Consider the following 16,371-nt stretch of genomic DNA (forward strand, 5'->3'; position numbering starts at 1 on the left):
AATTAATAATAATAATTTTATAAACAATCGATAAAATGATGGTTAAAAAAAAAAAGTAATTAGCAACTAATTTAAAAACAACAATCGTTACACAAAGTTAAATCAAAGAGTATATAAAAGAAATTCCAGATTGAGAAAATACGCTGACAAGTAAATTAGGGTTAAATTACATACCAAGGCCGGCCACAAAACACAGCAAAATAGAAAAAAAATATCTTATACAAATCCACTTAAAAAAATAAAAATATACAAAAATATCTCATTAAAAAACCAGAAATTTCAAAAGTTGAACATCAAATTAATAATTTCTCATGTCTTATAAATGCATATAAAAAGCGATCTCATACAAAAATTAATATTTTGGTAATTTACGAAATTTTCGTGGTAATTCATGCAAATTTACAGGAATTTTCACTACAATAAATAAAAATAAGTAAAATCTAAATCATTATTAAATACTTAAAATTTAGTAATTTATGAAATTTCAATGGTAATTTATAAAAATTTATGAAATTTATGAAATTTTCGTGGTAATGTATGGAAATTTATAGAAAGTCATAACGCACTAAACTATATATCGTGATAAAATTAATAATTTAAAAAAAAATTAATTTTCAAAAAAAAATTAAATAAAATTTACACCATTATTTATAAAAATTAATTTGATTTTTTTATTACTTTACTCACGTAAAAGCAAGAAACAGAAACTAATCCAAAATTCGAACAATCACAAACAAACAAAGGGCGAAACAATAACAAAATCATAAATAACTTTTTGTCAACAGTTATTAAAATTAAATAAAAAAAAACACACCACAGCAAACTAGAACAAAACGACTCACGTATGAAACTGATAAACAGACCTACAGCACATAAGACACAAGGGGGGGAATAAGACAATACAACTACGAAACAACGAAAAGAAGAGAGTAATTAGCACCTCGCTAGGAGATGCTGACCTCACACGACAATCATAGACATTGACTTTTCTTCTTCAATTCCGTTCGTCCAAAACATAGAATATTAAAAAAAAAAAGAATCCTTAAACAAAAACTCAAGCAACCAAAATTATTTTATGTAAAATATTTTTTTTTATTTTACCAACAGACACAGAAATACCATTTTTATAAAACATGAAAACGACAAAATAACAATCTTATTAACGTATTTTTTTCTATAAATAATGATTTCTTTTTATAATATTTACATAATAAAGAATTTAAATTTCAATAAAAATTAAAATTACAAAAAAACATGACTTAAAAAAAAAGAGAAGAAAGGAAAATAATGGAACCATTTAAAAAAAATCGTCAATTTATTAACATTGCCAACTTTCTCCCTCGCCAAATTAACAAATAATTATAATCGAGTTTCTCTTTTCTCAAAATATTCAATATTCATATTAAAATTCAACATTCAATATTTAATTTAAATACTTTATAAACTAGCAGGGATACCACACGCTCTGAACTGGTACATTCCAACGCTAAAACACAAAGAAATCAAATATTAAAAAAAAAACACACACACCCCTGCTAAAAATAAAATCAGGAATAAAGAGAAAACGTCAGAAATTGTGATGTTTTGTGACTACTTTGACGTTTCCTGAAGCTTTTGGTTAATTCTGACTAAAGGATTTTTTATGCTCCTGTTGAATCCTGATATTTATGGATTGTGATTATTGAGTATTGAAATCTTTTTTTTTTATTTACAGCCCCTCACCGAAATATAGTCGGTAAATGTAAAGTACCGTTAAAACTTGAGTTTTGTGCGTAGCCCTTTTTTCACAATAGAATCGCGGGTCTATTGTTACAACGTTCGGGTCTCTAACCTAATTTTTATTGCTCAAAAGTTTTGCAATTTTAAAATTTCAAGTAAAATGAATATAAATTCAAAATCTAGAAATCTCCACAATTACAAATATCTAAAATTTATTATAAAAAACATTTTTTTACGAAAACTGTAACGTATCTCGAAAACCGTAATTGATAAATAAAAAAGGATATCATTTTTGAATTTAAGTTCTAAAGGATATAATTATTGCATACATAATAAGAGCATATTGTTAGATGAATTCTAAGTCGATGAAAAACAAGTATAATGTTTAAATAAGTATGAATATAAACAAATAAAAAGATTTCCCTTCAATTTTATGACGGTCAGTCGACCTTTTTTCAGGTAAAAAAGGGGTCGACTTTGTATAAAAAACCTGACTACTTTTGAAGCTTTCTGATTAAACATGACTCAAGCCTGACGTTCTGTAGCTGCAATTGTAACAATTGCAGCCTAAAATCATCAGAAATTCTGACTAAATTTCTGTCGTTTTGTGATTTTATTTTTAGTAGGGACTAAAATTAACAACATAAGACCAGTTAATTATTATTTCTCATACTAACAACATCCCAAGCTTTGGAGATTAGTACCATCTCCTCCCACTCTAATTTGAACCGTTCTACAAAGACAAGCTCCAAAGCAGGATCCTTAGGACGAAAACCAACCCTGGGAGGATAAGTAGGCAACGACGAAAAGCTCCTATAACACAAACACAAAAGAACATAATGAAAAGGCTTTCCATCATCAAATCATAATTTTAATAATATATTTAAAATAAAAAGGGAAAAGAAAACCTACAAAAACAATAACACTCACCTAAAAAAAGTATTGACACCTAAGATACCTATCACCTCCTCCATCGGTTCATCCTCAGACACTTGAGTGGAAGCTGGACTAACAAACATCTCGGGAGCCCAATAATATCTAGACTCATATTTTCTTTCGTCCCAGGACCACCTATACTCCTGGTGCCAAATCCCATTATCATAAGGAACATCCTCATGATAACACAAGGAACTCAAAAGAGGCCAAGGACCGTAACCCTCCTTCAAGTCTGCATCTTGCCATTTAGAAACCACAACCTTTACCCTTTAAAAAAAAAAATTTTTTTTTCTCACATATTTATAAAAAAAAGAGCACCTACAGAATAAAAATTTCTTTGAATAAAACAACACAAACAGACTTACCCCCTCTCACCTCGCTCAAGAGAGGCACGCTGAGCGTCCTCGATCTCGGACAATTTTAATAACAAAAATGCCTCTGTGGTCGTCACTCTTTGCTCCACAAAACTCAATACTTGCTTCATCAAAGATAAATCACAAGAAGCCATTTTTTCTCTTTTTCTCTCTTTACTTTCCTTTTACACCAAACTACAAACAAATCACACACAAAAACCGACTAATAAAAAGGGAAACGACTACACCAACCGAAAGACGTACAAAAACTGACAAAATACAAGGAAAACGCCACGACGACTAGCCAAAAGTACAAATCAGCACTATCAAATAACTGGAAAGAGAAGCAGACATTTCTAAACTAAAGACAGGAAAAAGTCCTCATCTTACATTGAACATAAGCAAATTTCTTTTTTTTCTCTACACACAAAACAAGAGATATATACCTATTAAAACTGAAAATATATATATATTATACTTATAGAAATAAAACTTTTAAGAAAAAAAGACAAAACTTTTATAAAATTAATTATCAAATTTTCCATCAAAATAATATTTTACGAAAAACCTTTTTTTTTCTTTCTCTTGTTCCTACAACAAATAAATCTAACAGACTTCTGAAATAACAAAACTACCCTCAAAATTTGTTATGACACGGTTTAAATGTCAAAAATAACACAAAACACATAACTATGAACTGCCAAGGGACGACAGTTCATATAAAAGGGGGGCAGTAACAACAATTTTGTTGTAACAATTATACAAAATTTTTTTATATATTTTTTCTTTTTCTTAATGCAATCACGAGCTACAATAAACTTTAATAAATCGAAATTAAAGAAATTATTATTATATCTTCTTTATTATGTCAGTCAAACACGGAAATATCAAATTACCGTTAGAATTTTATTTTATTTTTTTTTTTTACTTACCTTGGAGTTATACTGACACAAAAACTAGATTTGCGAATTCAAAATTTTCACGTTAAATCACAGCTCATTTCTTTTATCGTAATTTATTTTTTTATAATTATTTAATTTTCATTTCCTCTCCTAAATAAGGGAATCAATTAATTTTTTTTCTTTTTTTCTCCTCTCTCTTTTAACAAATTAACTTACCTTTCAGAAAACCATTTATGTAAAAAAAAAAGAAGGAAGAAAATTTTGTAAAACTCGAAAGAGTTATCCAACATCACAATATGCCAAGGACACAACACTGGACCACCACACAAACAACACGCATCCATAGCGGCTGTCAAGGGACGTCAGCCTAATAAAAGGGGGGCATTTCTTACGGCCGAACTCCGTAACTTATTATATTGTCAAATACCTTTTATTTATAGTTAAATTAAAATCATTTGAAACAATTAAACAGAACACAGGAATTTTGTCAAACATCATAGAAAAAAACACTCACACAAAACAACCCTTTGTAATCTTTGCAATCTCACGAAAGAGAAATTCGTCGTTTGAATATTCTAATCCAATGTATTTCTATTAATCAAAAACCTAATTCTAAAAAATAACTACTTCAATTAAATTTAACATTCCTCTGGGTTTCGCAATTTTTGGGGTGAAAAAACCTAAGAAATATAGTACAGTATTTCTCAACGAATTCCTCTTCATTGACAAACAGCTTATTGACCTTTTGAGAAATTGTTGAAATAAATTGCCCAATATAAGGAGTGGTGCATCCAAGTCACTGAACTCGGATCACACCATTGCCTAAATCTGCAAGGTTGCAGAAATTGGCTTGACAACAGTCAAGTGCAATGAACTTAATTTATGATTTCCCCACTAAATCGTCTCTCAATAAAATTGATTGACACTGGGAAATCGAGGCAGTTTAGTCCAGGTCGTAGTCACCTGTTGATGTAGCCGGCAGTTTGGGCCAGGCATTTTCTAAGTCCGGCAAGTTAGTCGAGTTCAAAGTTGAAATATTTCTCAGAAGTTTAAAGAAATTAATAAGAAGTTTGTTAAGAAAAGTGAATTTAATTGAGAAAAACATAAATAAATAAAAATAAAAAAAGGTTGAATTTAAAAAAATATATAATTGAAATATAAAGAATAAAATAAAGTGATATAATTAAAAAGAAAAAAGGAAATAAAAGAAAATATTGAAAATAATATAAATGATATTGAATATAAAATTTGTGGAATAAAAATAAAGGAATTTGTGAAAGAAATATAAAAGAATTAAAGTGATCAAAGTAAAGTAAAAGTCTCTTATATCATAAAGAATAAAATAAAGTAAAGCTACTAAAGAATAAATAATATTAATTTCAAATATATATTAGAAGACAACCTTTATTTACGAGGTTCAGATCTTAAACTTTGTGCAACTTAAAAAGAATATTAAAGTTCCCAGCGAAATATCAATCTAGTGAACCTAGATTTGGTATTTCCTGAATTTTTCGGAAAAACATCGTGAAACAGGTGTAAAGACAAGACACATTCATTGGATTCGTATTACCAAGGAAGAATCACCGAGTAGTGAGTAAAGATCTTACGTGTCACAACACACACTAATATTCCATTCACACAGATACACTTACTCTTCTTACACATAAAATTAGATTTATCTGTAATAGGGACTTTGGGTAAAATATATACATTTAATTGTTATTATCTTCATTTCGTGGTTTAATTCAAACATCCTAACAATTTTCCTATCTTCTCATTTCACACAAGAGTAGGGTTCTCAACCTCTTAGTTGAAACAATAACTAAGTAGAGGGGGAATTCACTACCTTTACAATTTCTTTGTCCGAAGGACACGTTAAGTTAAAGTTTATTTAAAAATTAATAATTTAAAATTAAAATTTCTAAATTCGACTCTAACAATAATCATTACTTATTGTAATTTTTTTTTAACTGCACGTTTACCTTCGGATTTTGAGAAATTAACGAGTTCATATTCTTCACTAAAAGAATATTTCTTAACCTTCAATTGATAATCGTTTTCTGGCTCAACGCTGTGTATTTTTTGGGTCCCAGAAATTGTCTTGCAGGCTTTGAAACGATTTGCAAGAAAAGCATTTGCTCTCTCGTAATCACCAGAAGTTCTGTACAAAACAGAAATATTTGGTAGCGATGAATCCTGTTTTGCCCATTCAAATAATTTCAATGGTGTTGTGATGTGATCATCAGAGATCCTTTGGAGACTTGCCCTCCTTGCCATTCTTTTTAGCGTTCCTCCTGCTCCATCGCAAGGCCCTTTTCCGTGGGCCGTTGCATGAAAATTCCAAGCCGCTGATCGACTAAAATCTTCCTTGTGGAAGTAAACGTTGGCGAAATGTTTTACATTTTTAAACTGCTGGGGAGCTCCATCCGAGAAGTAAACGCATTTTCGAATTTGTGGGTAATTTTGCGAGAAAAACTCATTCAATGCTTTTAGGAAAACATATACGCTTACAGCGTCGTGTTTCAAACAATCCGAAATAATGACCAAGGTTTTATGTTTAATTGAATTTTCAGCTTTGTAATAAAAAACAATGGGAAAAACTGTCGCTTGGTTATTATTCCAGTGGAAACCAGGGACCGCATTCTGAATAATAAACGCATAGTTTTCCGCGAAGTCGCATACAATTAGACTTTCATCACTTTTGAGGTTATTTTTTATATATTTGTAATACGAAGCCTGCTGATCAGCTATGAAAGAGTGATGAAGAAATATTCTCCCCGTGTCACATACATTTTTAGTAAACTGTGAATTTGTTAAAGTCACAGTTTCCAAACTTGTCTTTGGATTTGAGACCCACTTTTTGTGTGTGATTTTGGAAATTTTGTTTTCCTTTAAAACTAAAGATATAGCGGTGGATAAAATTTTGTTATTTGGACAATTTTGACACTGCCCAAAATAACATTTATCTTTCGGATCATCACATATCAAGCGAAGTAAAATCTCTTCATGTCGATTGCGAGTGCAATTTTCCATTCCCATTAATTTGATTAAATGACTTCCTGAACAGAATATAAATCATATATATAATTAAAATAATAATAATAATATAATAATAATAAATCTAAAAAAATAAATCTAAAAATTAATATAAAAATTCAATCTTCATTAATTATATTAATTAATTTTCAATATTTTTATTACGTGCGGGCTTATAAGTAAACATTCAATTTTTACAGTTTTATTATTTACCTGAAATCATTAGTTTCATATTTTCATGAATCGAGCACACACATACTCTGTGTGTGCCACCCGAACCGGCTAAAACACAATGCTCTGGACGTAGAGAACAAAATTTTGAGAAACCGATCTTCAAATCGGGGTTTTCATTTTTAAATTTCTTAAAAATATCTTTAAGATTTCCCATAATCAATCTCTTTTGAACCGTTTTAGTTTGATCGCCTATTTTTACTTTTTTAACGTCTTTTTGCCCCGGCATCATTGAGCTCACGTCATCATATTCGAAAAACTGTTTCACTTTTAACACGGACTCCTCTGCTAAACCGTTGCCTTTATAAACATTTACATAAATCATATTGAATTCTTTCATGTTTCAATGAATTATTATCTTATTTTTCTGACACAAAAATTTAAAAAATATAAAAATTAAACCTTTTTTCTTTTCTGGCATTGACAAAATTCCGGTTTTAACTTTTAAATTCCTCGCTTGTTGAACCAAATATGTAGTCGTGTTCATTACTTTGGCTGCTCTGTAGAGACTCCAATTCATTGGCACTAATGTTAAAATATTTATCTTTTCTTGAATACTCGTATCTTTTTTCGATAATTTTTCTTTCAGCTCTAGAATTAATTTTGAATTGTAGTCAGATTCATCGTCCTTAAAAATTAAAAGAAAAATATATTTAATATTAGAGTAACTAGTAATAATAAATAATTACATTGAAGTATCACATAATCTGAACTTACGTCTGTTTCTTCATAAAGTGAATAACAATCGTCACTGTCTTCAAAACTATCACTTTCCGACAAGGTACCAGCATCGTTGTCATTAAATTCTACATACATTAAAGAAAAGTTTTAATTACAATTTTTAAGAAAAATTCACTTTATACTTACCATATTCTGCAGTACTAATTTTTTTTCTACACGAAACACACACAAGGTCATTGGAATCCAAGAAACCAAATTTATCGAGAGCCACGGATGATATACGACGTAAACCTTTCAGTTTAAAATGATTCTGTTCGTTGAAAGGATTGCAACATCTATTTTTGAATTTCACTGATGACATTTTAAAAGTTAAGTATATTGCGTCCACTAAATAAAAATTTTCCGCAAGTTTAAAAAATAAAATATTTTGCTTTTCTATGTAACGCAAGGTAATCACGGGTCGGAGTCAAGTCCAATATAGGTACAATACGACGCAACGCGAATTATGTCAAATTGAGAGTTTGCACGGCGAAATTGAAAAATTTATAGAATGAAAACTATGAGTCGGCCCATCTCAGTTCTTTCGGAAAAATTTCTGTATATTGTCAGGTATAAATAAATAAAAAAAAAATAAAAATTAATAACGCCCAAATTTAAAAAAAATTAATTTGTTTATAAAAAAAAATTTTTTTTTATTAAAAATTAAAAAAAAAATTTTTTTATTAAAAATTAAAAAAAAATTTTTTTTTTCAAATTTCTTAAAAGTTAAAGAAAAACCAAATTTTTCTTCCTTTGGCAACTTTTCTCTAAACTCAATACTTTAAAAGTTATAAGCTATTGAAAATAGGTCTACTTTTAAAAATTCAAAATTTCGAAAATTCATAACTCCAAAATTTTGGCAATTTTAGAAAAATAAAAAAATACGTATTTAATATTTTTCTATTAGGAACGAGAAAAAAATATGTTTAACCGATTCTAAAATGTCATAGAAAAATTTCCCGTGGAATTGCCCATATATATATATATATATATATATATATATATATATATATATATATATTTGCTTATGTGGTTGTTGTTTCTAAAGTCATAAAAAAATATAAAAATGATAGCCCTTCATTGATTGATTTACCTGAAAGTCATGAAAATAAAATATTTTAATTGCTGAAATAGTACTTTCAGACGGAAGAAAAAGGATTACGGTCTTTGAACCGAGTTCATTTTCTGCGCGATTGCAAAATGCTCAGCATGCATTTCATTAATTAATTTTAATAAATTAAAAATAAAATATAAAATTTTTGTAAAATTTTTGTTACGATAATGTCCAACAAGAATTATTTTCACTTAGTTTTGAAATGTTGTAAAATACCATAAAATTGAATTATAAAATAATTTTATAAGTACTGTTTTACCAAAAAAAAATTAAAAATATCGAGTTGCACTTCGGCAGGTTATACTGTAAATTTAAGGCATCAGAGAAGTTTATTTATTTATTTAAAAAGAGGATAATTTTAATAATTGTTTTATAGTATGTGTATTTTAATTTTATACCCCTTTCTAAATAATTTATATTTTAGTCTGGAAAATTTTATGAGATTTACAATATTGTTTACGTGAAATAGTTGAATTAATTTAGACAAATAATTTAAATACGTAAACATTAATTTTCTATTTTAACTGATAACACACGTCAAACGAATTTTAAATATTTAACATATGAAAAGAAAAATAAGAATAATTAAATTTTTGCCTTATTGTGTTATCTATTATCTATCAGAAGAAAAAGATACATTTATTTGAGGTGTGTTACCTTGTCTGATTTACCAAATAGCAATCGAATTAGGTTCGTTAATAAAAAAACGAAGAAGAAAGGACTCCTTCACCAATGGGTTTTGAGTAACTGATGACGATCCACTTCTGGTCTTAAAATTTTGTTGAATTGGCCCTTGATTTGCTCATTCATCTGAATATAAATATTCGAAATTATGTCTGTCAAATTGGGAATAGAAGTTGCGTCATCAATTTTATTTAGACCTAAAATTTAGACAAAAATTGTTAATAATAGTTTCAGTGGAAAATAATGGTTAAAACTGGCAACCATTATTTTGTTATTACGTGTCAGGAATATCTGAGTTGTTTTCATGTCGTCGGGTTAGCGCAATATCATACTTATTCAATAAACAAGGCAAGAACATACTTATTCAGAAAAGAGGCAAGAACATGCTTATTCAAAATATAAAGTAAAAACAAACGAATTCGCAAATTAACCTTTTTAGTCAGACTTTAAATTATCAAGAATATTATAATTTTATTTCAATAATACTTTTCATATTAGAAAAACAAAATATTAAAAAAATTATTCTCAATGGAACTAAATAAAAGTTATTATTCGTAAAACAATTGTACAAAAGTAAAATTTAAAATCTGACTAAAAAGGTTAATTTGCGAATTCGTTTGTTTTTACTTTATATTTTGAATAAGCATGTTCTTGCCTTTTTTCTGAATAAGTATGTTCTTGCTTTGTTTGTCGAATAAGTCTGATATTGCGCTAACCCGACGATGTATTCGTAGTAGAACGTGTGAATGCCTTCCCCCTGAAGTTGCTGCTAGAAATTAAATATATGTGGTGCAACTTGTATTCTTATAGTCCATGCGCAAGCAACTGTCATATAAAAAAATGTCATCATTGGTCATCAGTAAAATGTAAACAAATAATAATTAATGGATTATTTTAAAGAAATAATTTAAATTGTAAGATAAATTAAAAATTTTGAGAATGAATAAAGTGTTAGGTGTGCGTCGAGTAAAACTAATTTATTATTAATGGTAAGTAGAACATTTTTTAATAATAAATAGAGAAAAATTATTGGAGGTTATCTTATGTTATAAAATTATAAACATTTCGTTCAATATTTATTTTATAAAATATAATTTGATTATGGTTATAAATTTAATGAAAGATAAAAAATAATATGTTAATAACAATAAATTAATAATTTTTAATTGCTTTAATTTAATTTTACTTGTACAGGTTAATTTAAAGAATTTTTGAGATGAGTTTTATTAAAATTTCTTGTTAAATAATTGAATTCTTTTGTGAACATTTTCTTTAAATCGTAGACATTGAAAATAATTGAATTTTGACAAATTTTTGAAATTAATTAAATTTCTGACAGGTATTTTATTCAAATTGTTTTGAAAAAATTTCTTGAAAATTTTTGAAAAATAATTCTATTCTTTAAATAAACAAAAAAATTGTCCTTTCTTTTTAGTAACGTTTTGAATGATGTCAAGGCTTCTATTTGCAAAGACTTTTGTTCTCAACGAGAGACAAAGTTGGATTCTTGTTTGGTGGACGATTTAAAGGTAAATTTAATTAATTGATAAATAATTGCTTTTAAATTTTAATTTGTTTTTTCTTTTTAAAGTAAGAAAATAAAAATTTGTGTTTAGCTTTGCCATGAAGATAACATATACGGACGTTTATACGGAATTTCAAAATGTAGCGTTGGGAAATGTTCATCTTTTACATTTATTCGTATCGATCGTTGAGCGATGTCAACTGCAAGATCTAGTTTGGCAAACAATGCAAGGGCATTAAAAAAAATTTTTAAAAGGAATCCTTCTTGTCTCTATTGACGGCGAATTTAAATTGGGATTCTTTAGAGCAATACTGCTTCTGGCAATTAATATTCGCACACGACTTTCCCATTGACTATGCACTTTTAATTCTACCAAAACTTCAATTTGAGGAAAATCATCAAAATGAGGAAAATTAACCGCTGCCCACAAGTTCATGCCAACAAGGAGAGTTATCGAAAAGCGCAAGGGAAAGAAAAGCATTTTACAGACAATCGACGAGAGACAGAAATTTAGTCAGTGAAACTGACTGCTGAAATTTCAGCAGTGAAATAAGTCAACATTCTTTGGATATTTTTTTTTTGCCTCATAAACTATGAAATAACTACAAATTCTAAAATATTCAATTTATTTTATACCTGACAATAATTTCTTCTTTCTTTCATTGAATTTTCCACAGGGTGTCTATTGATTGGGAAATTTATTCAGCCGGAAACTAAACAGGAATTTTACATTGTGAAATTCGCCTGACAATAATATTTTATTAAATTTGTTAAAGAATTTCGTTACAAATTTTTTAGCAAATAGAACTTTCTAACAATTTTAATTAACAATATTAATCTCTGTGGTTTTTCATTCTTTCTGTTCGCAGTATGAAGTTTGACATTATTATTCATTTTGCGAATTATTATTATCATGATTTTTTTGTTTTTGTTTTTTTTTCGTGACATGTTTTGACATCTAGAAAAGAAATTTTTAATCGTAAATGACGCGTCGCGATTGCTATTTTCAATTTTATGTTGTCAAATTTATCATTAGTGTGATAAAATTTGTTAATAATAATATCAGTGTAGTGGGTGTATTTCAAAAACGATAAATAGTGACTTGGAAGAATATTGTGCGTGAAATCTCTGGTATCAGGCGATCGTGCGAAAGGGAGGTTATTGTTTTCAGTGGAAAAAAACTGTAGATTGGTAAGTTCTAATTATTAATTAAAATTTTCTTCTTAATTAAATAATTTATTTCATTTCTTAAATAAAAATCTAAAAATAACTTTTATTATTCGTATATCTTATTATTATTTTTATTTATTATTAATTTTAATTTAATTTAAAAACTCAATTTTCTGGTATCAATAAAAAATACTATAGTTCTAAATTTTATTACATTGGTCGTTTTCGTAAATTACTGGCAGTTACTGCCAGTAATTACTGTTTAGTAAAAAAACATTAGTTCCTAAAAATACCCATTTCAAGTTCAATTATTCCAGAATCAATTAAAAATTAAATTATTTTCATTAAATTAATTATTCAAAATAATGAATTTTTTAATATTTAGTTTTTCAAAGAATTAATTAATCTTCAATTCAATTATTAACTTATGCAGTGGAGGATCTAGAGTCTAAATTTTTTGGGAAGAGCAATCCCTTTAGTGCGTGTGCTTTTTTTTATTGTTATTGCTATTATGAGTAATTGTTCAAAATAATAATTAATTAATTATTCAAAAATCAAAAAACAATTCAAAATTAAAATATTTCGTTTTAAATAAAAAATTCAATTATTCCGAAATCAATGAAAAATGCATTTGTTATAAAAAGTTAATTAATTAACTTAAACTTCAGTTATTCAAAAATCAATAAAACAATCAATTTACAATTACATTATTCTTTTTTAAAAACAATTTAATTAAGCCTGAATTAATGAAAAATGTAATTGTTATAAACTGTTAATTAATTTATATTTTAATTATTCAGAAATCAATATAAAACATTAAAATTACATTATTCTGTTTTCAAAGCAATTCAATTAATCTGAAATGAAATTAATGAAAAATGCAATTTTTAAAATTATTCAATTTAATAAAGCTTCAGTTATTCAAAAATCAACAAAACAATTATTAATCAATTCAAAAATTAATTTATTCTGTTTTTAATAAAAATTTTAATTACTCTGAATAAAATCAATTAATTTTTCAAAAATGAAAAAAATAATTCAATTGTTTCAAATTTTATTGAATTTTAAAATTATTTTACACCAAAAATTAATTTATTTTTAAAAATAATTGCATTTCAAAGTATATTTGAACTTAGTATTCTTGTAAATTATTTTTTTTTATTATGTTAAAAATAAAATTGTTCTTTTTTAATTATTTTATTAATTTTTTACAATATTTGAATTTTAAAGAATCACAGTAAAAGGTGAAGTGTTAAAATAACACCAGAATGGATTAAAACAATCTGCAACAGTTTAATCCCTCTAGGATTAAATTAACACCAGAAAGGATTAAAATAATCTATTTTGGTGTTATTTTTAACTATGAATGAAATTTTACTTTAAATAAAACACCAAAGTCAACGATTTGTAAAACTTCAACGAATTTAGCTCCTCCAGGGAGAATAGTAAGTTAGTAAGTTACTTACTAACTTGTAACTTACTAACTAACTTAGTAACATAGTTACTAAATTCAATTGTGTTCAAAATTTTTTTTAAATTCTCGTGAAAATTTCAATTCTCTTTATAAATAATAAAATTCTTCTCTGTTATTTGCAATTATTTTACAAAATAATTTTAATCAAATTCTTGTCTAAATTTCAATTATTTTCGAAAGTTTTCTAAAATTCAATGATTTTCAATATCTACTATTTCCATAAAATTTTCCAAAAGAATTCCATTATTAAAAAAAATTTGGATAAAATGCTGCGCAAAAATTCAATTATTTTCATAAATAATAAAATTTTTTGCAGGAATTCAATTATTTACAAATTTTTTTATAAATTTCTTGACAGTATTTAAATTATTTATTTAACAAAATTTCTCGAAAGAATTCAATTCTTATTCAAATTTGATATAAATTTCTTTTCAGAATTTCTGTTATTTTAAATTCCTTGCAAGTATTCAATAAATTACGATAAATTTTTTTTAAAAATTTTCGTAAAAATCCCAATTTTCTTTATAAATAATCAAATTCTTCTCCAAAATTCAATTCTTTTCAAATATTATAATGAAATTCTTGGTAAAATTTCAATTATTTTTAGCAATTTTCCTCAATTCAATGATTTTCAATATCTACTATTTCAATCAAATTTTCCAAAAGAATTCCATTATTAAAAAAAATTTGAATAAAATTCTACGCAAACATTCAATTATTTTCAAAAATACATAATAACATTTTTACAGGGATTCAATTATTTTTATAAATAATAAAATTCTTTTAGGAATTGAATTATTTTCATAAATAATAAAATATAAAACTCACTGCAGAATTTCAATTATCTTTAATGCAATTTTAATCGAATTCCTCGAAAAATGCACTTATTCTTAAAAAAATTTATTAAAATGCGTCCAAAAAATTTAATGATTTAAAAAATTTGTTGATAACATTTTTTATGAGAATTTAATTTCAAGAAACATGAAATTAAATAAATGATTTATTTTTGTATTTAAATAATTGAATTCTCGTAGAATTTACTAATAAAAATTTATTTGAAATTTTTATTAAAATTTGTAGAAAATAATTAAATTCTTTTCAGAATTTTTTTTAAAGTTTTAAAATAATTTTTAAAATAATTTTTGTGATGAATTTTACTTTGAAAGGATTTCTTAACAAGAATTTATTAAAAATTTTTTTGAAAATAATTGAAATTTTGATAAGAATTCAATTATTTTTGAAAAAAATGAATTCTTGACAAGAATATGTTTCAAATTTTTGAAAATAATTGAAATCCTCCAAAGAACTTTATTAATAATGAAAATAATTAAAATCTTCCAAAGAATTGCATTTTTTATGCGATGATAATTGAATTCTTGCGAAAAATTTTATTAAAATTTTTGAAAATAATAGAAATTCTCCGAAGAATTTTATTATTTACGAGAATAATTGAATTCTTGTGACAAATTTTATTATTTGCAAAAATAATTAAATTCTTGTAAAGGATTTTTTTAAAATTTTTGAAATTAATTGAATTTCGAAGAATTTTATTATTAATAAAAAAAATTGAAATTTTGACAAGAATTTTATTAAAATTTGTGAAAATAATTGTATTTTAAAAAATTTTATTATTTGTAAAAATAATTGAAATTTTGACAAGAATATTTTTAAATTTTTGTACATAATTGAATAATTTTTATTTTTCAATATATATTTAATTGCAGAATTTTCGAATAATTGAAATTTTGTAAATTTGAATTGTAAACGAATGAATTTGAAAATTCTCATAAAACTCATTGCAGCGTTTCAATTATTTTTTCATACAATTATAATTGAATTTCTTGAAAAAAGTAATTATGTTCATGCAAGTTTTAATAAAATTCGACAAAAGAATTTAATTATTTAAAAATTTGTTAATAAAATTCTTTATGAGAATTGAATTTTGAGAAACATTCAATTATTCAATAAATTATTTACTTTTGCATTTAAATAATTAAATTCTTGTAGAATTTTTTAATAAAAATTTGTTTTCATTTCATAAAAATGAATTTTAGTTAAAATTTTAGATTATTATTGAATATTAAAAGCAATTGAGCGTGAATTTTTAGATATAATTGAATTTTGAAATTAATTTTCATGAAAAAGTTTAATTGATTTTTTTTTTATTATTTGAAGTTTTTATTTTCTAATATGCATTTAATTAAAGAATTTAGGATTAATTGTAATTTCTTGAAATTAAATTTTGTAAACAAATGGATTTGAAAATTGCCAAAGAACTTTTTCGAAAATTATTAAAAATAATAGATATAAAGTAAAATTGTAGTTAAAAATTTTTGAAAATAAAAATTGAATTGAAATAATGAAAATAATTTTGAAGAAGTACAATATTATTATAATAGGTATAAAATAATGATTTTGTCAGTCGGTCATTTTTAATTATTATAAAAAATGAAGAAATCGATCACTCCGAGTCGAAGGCTCGGAGTTATCGATATCTTCATGTTTTA

At 25.6% G+C, this 16,371-nt stretch overlaps 1 long non-coding RNA gene across 1 annotated transcript; it reads left to right on the forward strand.

Moving 5' to 3' along the window:
- Positions 1–10,538: 10,538 nt before the first annotated feature.
- On the forward strand, positions 10,539–11,926 carry LOC122501134. Its single transcript, XR_006301546.1, has 3 exons — positions 10,539–10,684; positions 11,131–11,224; positions 11,312–11,926. It is a non-coding gene; the product is annotated as an uncharacterized LOC122501134 (long non-coding RNA).
- Positions 11,927–16,371: the final 4,445 nt, after the last annotated feature.

The sequence above is a fragment of the Leptopilina heterotoma genome, unplaced genomic scaffold (assembly GCF_015476425.1).
Source record: "Leptopilina heterotoma isolate Lh14 unplaced genomic scaffold, ASM1547642v1 Lhet_2038, whole genome shotgun sequence".
In the NCBI taxonomy this organism is placed as follows: Eukaryota; Metazoa; Arthropoda; class Insecta; order Hymenoptera; family Figitidae; genus Leptopilina; species Leptopilina heterotoma.